Source organism: Propithecus coquereli, unplaced genomic scaffold, assembly GCF_000956105.1.
Source record: "Propithecus coquereli isolate 6110/MARCELLA unplaced genomic scaffold, Pcoq_1.0 Scaffold12, whole genome shotgun sequence".
Classification (NCBI taxonomy): domain Eukaryota; kingdom Metazoa; phylum Chordata; class Mammalia; order Primates; family Indriidae; genus Propithecus; species Propithecus coquereli.
The window spans coordinates 11,048,579-11,059,059 of NW_012136080.1; positions in this window are offsets into that span (position 1 = coordinate 11,048,579).

The following is a 10,481-nucleotide window of genomic DNA, read 5'->3' on the forward strand; positions in this document are numbered from 1 at the left end:
TAGGTCCCCAGCCTCAGGTAACCTCTGATCTACTTTCTGTCACTACGATTTTTGCCTTTTTCAGAATTTTATATGAACAGAATCATTACTCATAAACCATGTAGTCTTTTGCATGTAGTTTAATTTCTCTCATTTAGCATTATTCTTTATAAATTCATTCAAGTTGTTTTCTGTATTAATATTCCATTCCTTCTTATCTGAGTAGTATTCCGTGGTATGGATATACCACAGTTTTTTTGCCCTTTCGTCAGTTGATGAGTATTTGGATTGTTTCCAGTTTTTAGTTATTAAAAATAAAGCTGCCATGAACATTCACATACAAATCTTTGTGTACACATACATTTTCTTCATATAACTTCATATGATACAACTGCACTGTTTTCCAAAGTGCTGTACCATTGTGCATTCCCACCGCTACCGTGTGAATTCCAGTGCTCCGTGTCTGTCAACACTTGGTGTAGTCAATCTTTTTAATTTCCCCCATTCTCATGGGTGTGTAATGGTGCTTCGTTGTGGCTTCAGGTTGCGATTCTGATGACTAGTGATATTGAACATTTTTTCATGTGCATATTGACCCCTAGGATATCTTCTTCAATAAAGTATCTGTCCAAATGTTTTGCCCATTCTAAAAATTGAGTTGTTTTGTTGTTAATGATTTATAAGAGTTCTTGATCTATTCTGTATATGAGGTCTTTAGGAGATATATGATTTGCAAATATTTTCTCCCAGTCTGTGGCTTGCCTTTTCTTTTGAGATGGAGATGGACCACTTACTCTCCGAGTGACATTGGACAAGTGACTTGTGACTTAACTTCTCCAAGCCTCAGTTTCCTCGTGTGTAAAATAAGAATGAAAAATGTTACTTAGGGGTCCCAGGCAGCCCTACTTCAAGAAGTCTCTCAGCGCGCTGCTCTGCAGGCACCCAGCACACACCCTTTCTGCCAGCAAGACGCCCAAGAGAAAGGTCAGCCGAGGGAAGGGTGAAGGAAGAGCCCAAGAGATCGATGCGGTTGTCAGCTAAACCGGCTCCTGCAAAGTGGAAAGGAAGCCAAAAAAGGCAGTGAGAAAGGAAAAATCTTCAGGCAAAAATGAAAAAACAGGCTGAAGTGGCTAACCAAGAAACCAAAGAAGCTTTACCTGCAGAAAACGGAGAAACTAAAAAAATGAGGCAAGCCCAGCCTCTGATCAAGCAGGAGAGAAGGAAGCCAAGTCTAATTAATATCACATACTGCATCTTAGCAGTGGTCTCTGTCTCCCTTCTCTTCTCGTACAATCCAGAGGAATATTTTCATCAACTATTTTTTAAATGAAAAATTTTTAGTAGCTCTAGAAACATTTTAAAGGAGAGAATCCCACCTTGTTCCATTTTTAAAGCGTAAATTCTTTTTTTTAAGATGTGAAATAATTTGCTGGTTGTTCATTTTTTGTTGCAACCAGAATATAGTGGGAATTTGGATTATGGGAGGTTTGACTGTCTTGGGGGTTAGCTTAATATCCCAGAGGTGGGGGAGGTAGTTTTTATGTCCTACAATACAGAGCACACTAAGTGGCAATTTGGAGTCACAGTCATGCATTTAATATGTCTTGAGCATTTTAAATTACTTCTATTCCTGTATTGTTATTTAAAGTAGAATTGTTTCCTAAAGAAAACTTCTCCTGGATCTTGGTTCTTTCTGTAAGAATTGTGTGTACCTTGCAACATTTTTGGTTGCAGCAGTCTAGTTTTCTTAATAACTTTGTTAATGTGCTGTGAAAGATTGCAAATTTGATTATATAGTGTATATGAAAATTGTTAATTGGTGAGTATTATGATGTAGCAGCTTATCAAGATTTGAAGATATTGGTGCCTGATATTCTCTTAAGGAAAATTTGTTTTCTAATTTTAAGCTGTAAAGTCACTGGCATAATTGTTTAGAAAAGAATCATAATATATAGTTTTTTAGATTTTTAGTGTAGTATGTACATTAAGAATTGTGGACAAATTGAAATGTCTGTGTACTGATCCTTAAAACAACCAATAAAATCTCAATTATTAAAGAAAAAGAATGATACCTAATCATAGATTTGTTATGAGAATTAATTCATAACAGGCTAAGAAGTGCCTGATACTGCCTTAGGTTATGGCGGACTGCTGTTTCTAGGGGATGCTCACTCTTCTGAACAATGAAGACGAGGGCCAGAGCCACCGTATAGAGGCCCACGGCCACCAGTGGTGGATTCTGATAGGTCCTGGTGCCAGGCCATAGCACTGGCAGGGGCCTAGGCAGAGCTGAGTGGGCGCCATCTGGGATATGCCAAATACTCTATGCCAGTGGCCTTCAAATACTTTATCACAGACACCCAATATTTTTGAGAATTTTTACTCCCTAGCACGTTTTTAAGTTAACATTTAAATTTTGTATCAGAAGTCTAAATCATTCCAAATGATGTAATTTTTATTTTTAAAAATAAGACTTCTCAGTTGATTTTTTAAATGTATCATAGGAAGTCTAAACATCACCACAATTTAATACCCATTCATAGGCTTTAGGAAAAAAAATTCATGAAGCAGTCCTTTTTTGAAGAGTCAGAAACTCCAGTTAGTTCTTTTTTCTCCTTGAAATTGTATTTCTATTCTTTTCACCCACAGAATTTTCTACTCACATATTTTTATGCTAGAAAGTCTTTTACTGATCCCTCATACTTCTCTTCAATAAAACTATAAATTAAAACAATTATAAACATTTAAAATTTTTCTGTGATTATAGGTTCTAGTAATTAAACGTTTTGATTCTGAGTTAAGCTATTACAATGATCATTATTAGTACACAATTGATCAGAACACAAAACATGTTACACATTTTGCCAAATGGTTAAACAAAGTAACACTGTACTGGAAATTTATTTCTCAATCATGTGGATGGGGTGTGTGTTTTAAGTGTCCTCTTGTTGGGGGTTCTGACCCCTGGGGGCAATGCACCGGAGTGAGGCTCCTTTGCCCAATGGAGGGGGTGAGGGCAAGAGGAAGGGAAGTCCAACGACACCTCTACCAACTGGACTCTCAGGTACATCAATTTTAAGCAATGGTACAGGTGAGTTGAAGATTGGGAAATTGGTTCTGCTAAAACAATCTGTGCCTTCATAGTTCTTGGCAAGTCCATAGGTAGCCCCAGGGGTGTGGTTTGGAGCATGACAGTGTAGGTCACATGGGGGCTTCGTTGAGCCTGGGTCCCCATGCCTTCCAAGGATGCGGGGCCCCTCACATGGCTGATGCACACATGGGGTGAGTGTGTGGAGGTGGATGGGGCATCCATGTGTGGAGTGTGAGGGGGCAATAGCCCAGTAATATATAAATGGAATAAGTAAGTATTAAATGATAAAATGCTCGGCATCCTTAATCAGTACCTCCTCCTCAGCAAAGAAAATGGCAAAATGTTTTCCCCAGAAATTTTTATACTTTTTATCCACAGAAAAATAATTCATTTAATTCCTCCTTAATATAAAAAGCAACTTAAAATAATTACATTTTTAAAGAGAGAGGTAACTGTGATGGTTAATTTTATATGTCAACTTGGCTAGGCCATGTTGTTTGGCCACACACCAATCTAGGTGTTACTCTGAAGGTATTTTTTAGATGTAATTAGCATTCAAATAAGTAGACATTGAGTATCACAGATCGTCCTCCATAATATGGGGGGGCCTCGCTGAATCAGCAGAAGGCCTTAAAAGAAAAGACGGGTCCTCCGAGGCAGAAGGAATTCCGTCTCCAGATTGCCTTTGGACCCAAGACTGAAACATCAACTCTTGCTGGAATTTTCAGCCTACCGGTCCCCACAACTACATGAGCCAATTACTTAAAATAAATCTCTCTCTCTCTCCATCTTATTGGTTCTGTTTCTCTGGAGAACCCCGATTAATATAGTAGCCAAGGTTATGTTCACTGGGTTTTCACATTATATGCAGAAATCCCTAGCATTTTAGTGAAAAAGGAATTCCTTTCTTATTCTTTAAGGCCCTGAAGTTTTGGGGTCTGTTTATTACTGGATCCCAGTCCACGCTAATACATATATCTACTGTGTGCCAGACGTTGTCCTAGGCACTGGGGATAATAACATTCACCTCAAAATTTTGTTGTAAGAATTTAATGAAAAGTTATATGTAAGAGCCCTTAGCTTAGTGCTGGCACACAGTAGGCTCTGAGTGTTAGATAAGTTATTTTCAGAACTGTCCCTATGTGTGTGAACAGTCACAAGAAGCAGATGTGTAGGGATGGCCATGGGGGGAAAGGACGCCCCTCTGTACAGCACAGGGGCCACAGCAGAGGGAGACCCCGTGTGCACAGCCCGAGGGCACAGTAAGGCACAGCTCTCGAGCCGCTCTTTGACTCATCTCGACACTCGCCTTCTGGATTAGTTACCTACTGCTGCGTAACAAATCACCCCAAAACTCAGTTGCTTAAAACAACAATAAATAGTTATTATCTCTCGCAGTCTCTCTAGATCAGGAACTCGAAAATGGCTTGGCTGGGGTTTCTGACATTGGGTCTCTCAGGAGATCACAGTCAAGACGTGGTTGGAGCTGTAGCTACCTGGACATTGATCGGGCTAGAGCGTCCGCTTCCCAGGTGGCTCACTCACGTGGCTAGCTAGTTGGTGGTGCTGGCTGTTGACTTGAAGCCCCAGTCCCTTTCCTCTTAGGCATTCTTCCCTGTACACATACGTTTTCTGGGGAATGCCCTGAGTCTCCCCTGTCTTTGCCTGGGAAAATCAAGGTATTCATAAGGACTCAGCTTGGTGATCACTGGGAAGTTTACTGAACCCTTGGAAAAGCCAGCTGCCTCCTGGGAGTAACTCCATTCTCTGAGTTCCTAACGGGCTTCAATGCCAGCTTTCAGGCTGACTTAAGAAATGTCTGAGCCCTTGGCACACACTAATAGCTTTTCTCCTATAAGACATCTCATGAGCGCAATCCACCTGCATAGTCCTGGGACAGCTGCAGGAAAGTTATCTGCATCTGAAATAGGTGGGGGCTCAGAACAGCCTAAGCTCTCCCACAACTTCCCTTCTCTGCTGAGGTAGAGTTGACCCCTCCCATCTGGGTCCCTGTGTCCTTACAGACCTCTCTGTCTCCACGCCCAGAACAGCACTTCAGTGAACTTGTTCCCTTGACCAATTTCTTACCGGATGCCTTGCAAAGACAGGGGCTTGGGTCTTACTCATCTCTCAGCACCCGGCACTTAGTAGGTACCCAGTAAATACCCATTTCTCTCTATCTCTGTTGTATCTATTCTGGTCCCAAACACCACTTCTCTCTCCTGGCCACTGCAGTAGCATCCCCACTCACTTTCCTGCTTCCACTCTTGCCCCCCTTCAGCCTGTTCTTCACAGTGGGAGTGGTCTTTCAGGAACATGACTTAGATTCTACTGCTCCTCTTCCTAACAACTTCCCATGGCTTTTGGAATCACATGTAGAGTCCACCCTTTTCTGCATAGCCTTCTCCCCTCTCCTATAGCCCTTTTCCCTGGTCACTGTGCTCCAGCCACACTGGCCTTTTAGTCCCTCAAACCTGCCAAGGTCCTTCCCACCCCAGGGCCTTTGCACTTGCACCTCCCACCCACCCCTAGAACACTCTGGCTCCACATCATCACGTGGTTAGTGCCTGCTCTTCCTTCATGTCTGATCTCACATGTCACCTCCTCAAAGAGGACAACCCAGCTTAAAACACCCCAGCCCCAGGCACTCTCTGGCAACCACTCCCCCTGTTCTCCGCGTAGCAACAAGCTATTTTATTACCACCTAATTCTTTATGTACATATGTGTTGGATTATTTCTTTATTGTCAGCCTACCCCCAATCGAATGTCAGCTTTGTGGGGAAGGACCTCCTGTCTTTCTTCACTGCTTTATTTCCAGTGCCAAGCACAGTCTGGGCACATAGCAGTTGACTTATAAATATTTCTTGGCTCAATGAATACAAAGAAGAAAGAGAAAGAGGAAAAGAAGTAAGGGAAGAAAGGAAGAAGACAGAGGGGGCAATGAAAAATCAGAAAGGGGAACATGGAGGGAGGGGAGAGAGAGACTACACCGCAGAGGTTAAGGGCCAAGACAGTTACCTCAGTCGGCCCTGGTCATTTGTCATTGCAAGTGTGTGATCAGCCACTTCTCTGTGCCTCAGTTCCTTCTTTTATGAGATGGATTTTCTCCCACAGGGCTGTTGTGGGGATGAAATAACATAATGCATGTGAAGTGCTATCATAGTGCCTGGCACTTGGGAAGCAGGTAATCAATGGAGGAAGAGAAAGGGTGAGAACTTTGAGTCTCCTCCCTGCCCACTTACTGGGGAATTCATTTGCTCTCCCTCCCTCTCCACCATTCATGGTGGTGGAGCCCAGAGGGGCATCTGAAACCCAGGGTTGGCCCTCATCATGTATCTTCACATCCTGGCACATGCTGGAGACCATTCCCCATGCCTGTCCTGGTGGCTGAGATGTCCTGTTTATAGCCAGCAGACTGGAGGGGTGAGCAGTCGGACTCCAGCTGGGGTTCCCTGGGAGATCTAATATCCCCACACATTCCAGAACCCCGCCCTTTGGAGGTGCTGCCAAGAAAGCATCTGCCCTGCTGCCTCATTTCCATGAGGAACAATAGCTAAGGGAGAAAGGTCCAGGGAAGGAGAGTGTGGTGGAGGTGTTGGGGGCGGGTAGGGGTGTGTGTGTGTGTGTGTGGGTGTGTGTGTGTGTGTGTGTGTAAGGGGAGAGAACCTTTGGTCTCTGCAACTGCAAAGCCCTTAATGCTGGAGACCTGGCTGGCCCATTGTCCCCTGCCCTTGCAGCTGCCACCTGCCCCCTGGAGCCACAAAGCCCCTCTCAATGCCACAGTCAGAGGATGAGGGAAATGCTTAGCTCGGGGCTCTCAAGAGGTCCTTTCTCTTTACTTGTGAGCTGACAGCTCTCTTCAGTTCCTACTATTCCCTGCATGGGCCTGATGGGCTGTCACTGGAGATAGGGCAGTGGTTGATAATGTGCTGAGGGCAATGACTCAGGAGAGCTTCTCTCTCCACTTGCTGGTTTTGCCACCTTGAACAAAAAGATGAGCCTCACTTATCTCGTGTAAAACTGGCATCATAACAGAACCTACCTCAGATAAGGGGCTTGTGTGTATGCATGGAAAATCTGTCTAATGACATCCGAACATGCTCAATAATTACCCTCTCCCCACTGCAGTGGGACCTCCCACATGCCGGGTTCCTCTCCCTAAGACTCAAGGGCAGTTCTGAGCAAGCAGCGCCCTCCGCCAAAGCTGTTCATGATGGGTTGTGTTTTCCAGGAATCTCTCCTCTTGCTTTGGGATAAGCTGATTGTAGCTTTCTGTCCCTGTCATTTGTCTATAGTTCATTACCTCAGGCTTTTTATTAACGTGATCTTTCAGTATGACGTTCACTGATCATCTTATTTAAATTGCAACCCACCCTAGTCCTGCTCCCTTTTCCCCATTTTTTCCCTCCATCGACTTTACCATTCTATATACTATTTATCTCACTTATTTATTGGTTTATCATTTGTCTTCCACTCCACTCCCACTAAGTCAGGGAGTTTTGTTCATCTCTGTGTCCTTGATGGCTAGAACGATGTTTGACACTTGGTCAGTGCTCTATAAATATTTGCTGAATGAGCGAAATTAACTCTTGGATATTTTTTTTTGCCATGGGAAGATCTATATTGCTCTTTGATTGGTAGCTGCCTGTAAGAAACTACTCACTCCACCCCAAATAATTTAAGTTGCTTATAAAGTACCATAGTAATATCCCTCTGGGTGTGAGAAGTGGACACTTACAGGATACGCATGTGGCTGGTCCCAATTAATTAAACTCTGGTGTGGTCTGATTGGTTCAGTGGTCTCGTCTCTTGCAGTATGGTCACGCTATGCTCGTTATTGGTTTTATGTGGTACACAACCCAGAAGCCTTAAACGGGTTAAGGGTAGTAACTTACCATCAATGGGATTTGCAGATGTAATGTCCTAAGTGTTGTATATCAGGAATTGTTTTGGCCATGAGTACCGGATACCATACAAAGAGTGGCTTAAACTTAAACAAGTTAGGGACTTGTTTTTCTTTTAGAAAGCATGAAGTCTGCAGGTGAATATCTAGGGCTGGTGTAGTAGCTCCACAGCATCTTCAGTGTCCCAGGCTCCTTTTCCTTTTTCTGTTTCTCCTTCCTTTGGCCACAGCTTTTAGACTCAAGTAGCCTCATGGTTGTAAGATAATCACTGTAGCTCAGCTATCAAGTCAGCCTTCCAAGCAGTAAGAGGGCTAAGGCTCCTGGAAACAGGCTGCTTCTGACTCAGCCTCCCTTTAAAAAATCCAGTCTGACAATCTTTGATTTTAATTGGGGCATTTAGCCCATTTATATTTAATGAAATTGCTAACATATTTGGGTTTAAATTCACTATCTTATTATTGGTCTTTATTGTTCTCACTTGTTTTGTTTCTTTTTTCCTCCTTTCTTGCTTTCTTTTGGATTATTTTTTATTATTCCACCCTATTTAGATTATTATTATGTTTTTTCTATTTCTTAATGGTCACCCTAGAGATTACAATATGTACCTTTGACTTATTAAAGTCTAATACAAATTAATACTTTTACCACTTCCAGGGCAATGTAAAGATTTAAGAACACTTTCACTCACTCACTCCCCTCCCATCTTTTGTGTTCTTGTTGTTATGCATTTTAATTCCATATATATTTTAAACCTCAAAAGACATTATCGTTATTCTCTTATATTAGTATACTGTGAATTTCATTTGGATCTACTCATGTATTTACCCTTTTCATTGCTGTCTATTCCTTCCTACATCACTGTGCTTTCTTTTGGGGTCATTTTCCTTTTGCTCTATAAATGTTTCTTTAATCTGTTTTTGCTGGTGACAAAAGCTTCCAATTTTTGTTGGTTGGAAAATGTCTTTATTCCATCCTTCTTCCCGTCTGTGGAGAGGCAGAGGACCCTGTGTCCGAGGTAGGAAGGACACTATGTAGAGCTGGATAATATGAGCTGGATGGAAAGTTCACAACCCCTTTCTGGGGTGTGAGAGGCATCAGGAAAGCTGGTGTTTGGCAGAAGGCACAGGCAGCCATTCGATTCTGACTTGGGCCAAGGGGTTAGGTCTGGCTCTGGTCAGATTTCTAAAGGGGAGCTGCTCTTGGCACCTCCTCTCAAAAATCACATTTTCCACTGGGCAGCCAGGGTCTCAATGTCCGGCCTCACCCTGAGAACAGTGGGGAAGGAGAATGCCTGAGTCTACCCAAAACTCCAACTTCTCACTTTTACAATAGAATAACTATATCAGGCCTAATTTCTTCAAAGGGCAACTTAAATCTTTTTTTTTTTTTTTTTTGAGCCAGAGTCTTGTCACAGCTAGAGTGCAATGACATCATGATAGCTCACTGCAACCCCAAACTCCTGGGCTCCAGCAATCCTCCTGCCTCAGCCTCCAGAGTAGGTGGAACTACAGGTGTGTACCACTACGTCTGGAAAATTTTTCTATTTTTTTTCGTAGAGATGGGGTCTTTCTCTTGCTCAGGCTGGTCTCGAACTCCTGAGCTCAAGGGATCCTCCAACCTCGACCTCCCATAGTGCTAGTATTACAGGCACTAGCCATCATACCCGGACTCAAAAAACATTTTGTAAACTGCTCTCCCCTTGAATTCCTCAGATAAGCCTCAGGCCTGCATGGATAAACAGTGAATGGTCTTCAGTGCTCCTGATTTGACCCAGTCTGGGCAGCTAGAGTGGGTCTTTAGACCCTGAGAAGTCTGTTCCAGTGTGAATTGGTGGCCCCAAGGATCTGGGAGTGAGCTGGGCAGTTCAAGTCTTCTCCAGATGGTATCCCAAACCCTACATCCTATATTCCAAGTCAAGTGGGAAAACCACACCAGGGTAAATGGTAGGACAAGGAGGCATTATACAGCTTCTTTCTTCCTCTGAAAATTACAGAAGTCCCACCTGCCAAGGTGAGTAACTGCCTATATTGAGAATGCAGGAAACAAACAAAACAGAAGCACAGCTTACCTATGTCCAGCCTCTGAGCTCTCTCTGGGGTGGGAGGAAAGTTGGAACACATTTCTGGTGGTCTGCTAGTGTATAGCTATTTTACTGCAGGCTAAAAAGAGAAGCAAAGAGCCTTTCCTTCTCTAAATTTTATTTTGCCAAGTCAAACAAAAACTCATTCTAGACTGTTCCCTCCATCTGAAACTCTTCCTCTAGATGGTCCATGGCTCACTCCTTCACTTGCAGGTCTCTACTCAATGCCCCTTCTCAGGGAGCCCTTTCCCAACTACTCTATTTAAAGCTACAACCACCATGACCCCCAGCTCACCACTCACTCCAAAATCCTGGCGATTCCTCAGTCCCCTTCACTACTTTATTTTTCTCTGGTACTGTCTTAGTTCATTTGTGCTGCTGTAACAGAATACCTGAGACTGGGCAATTTACAGAGGAGAGAAATTT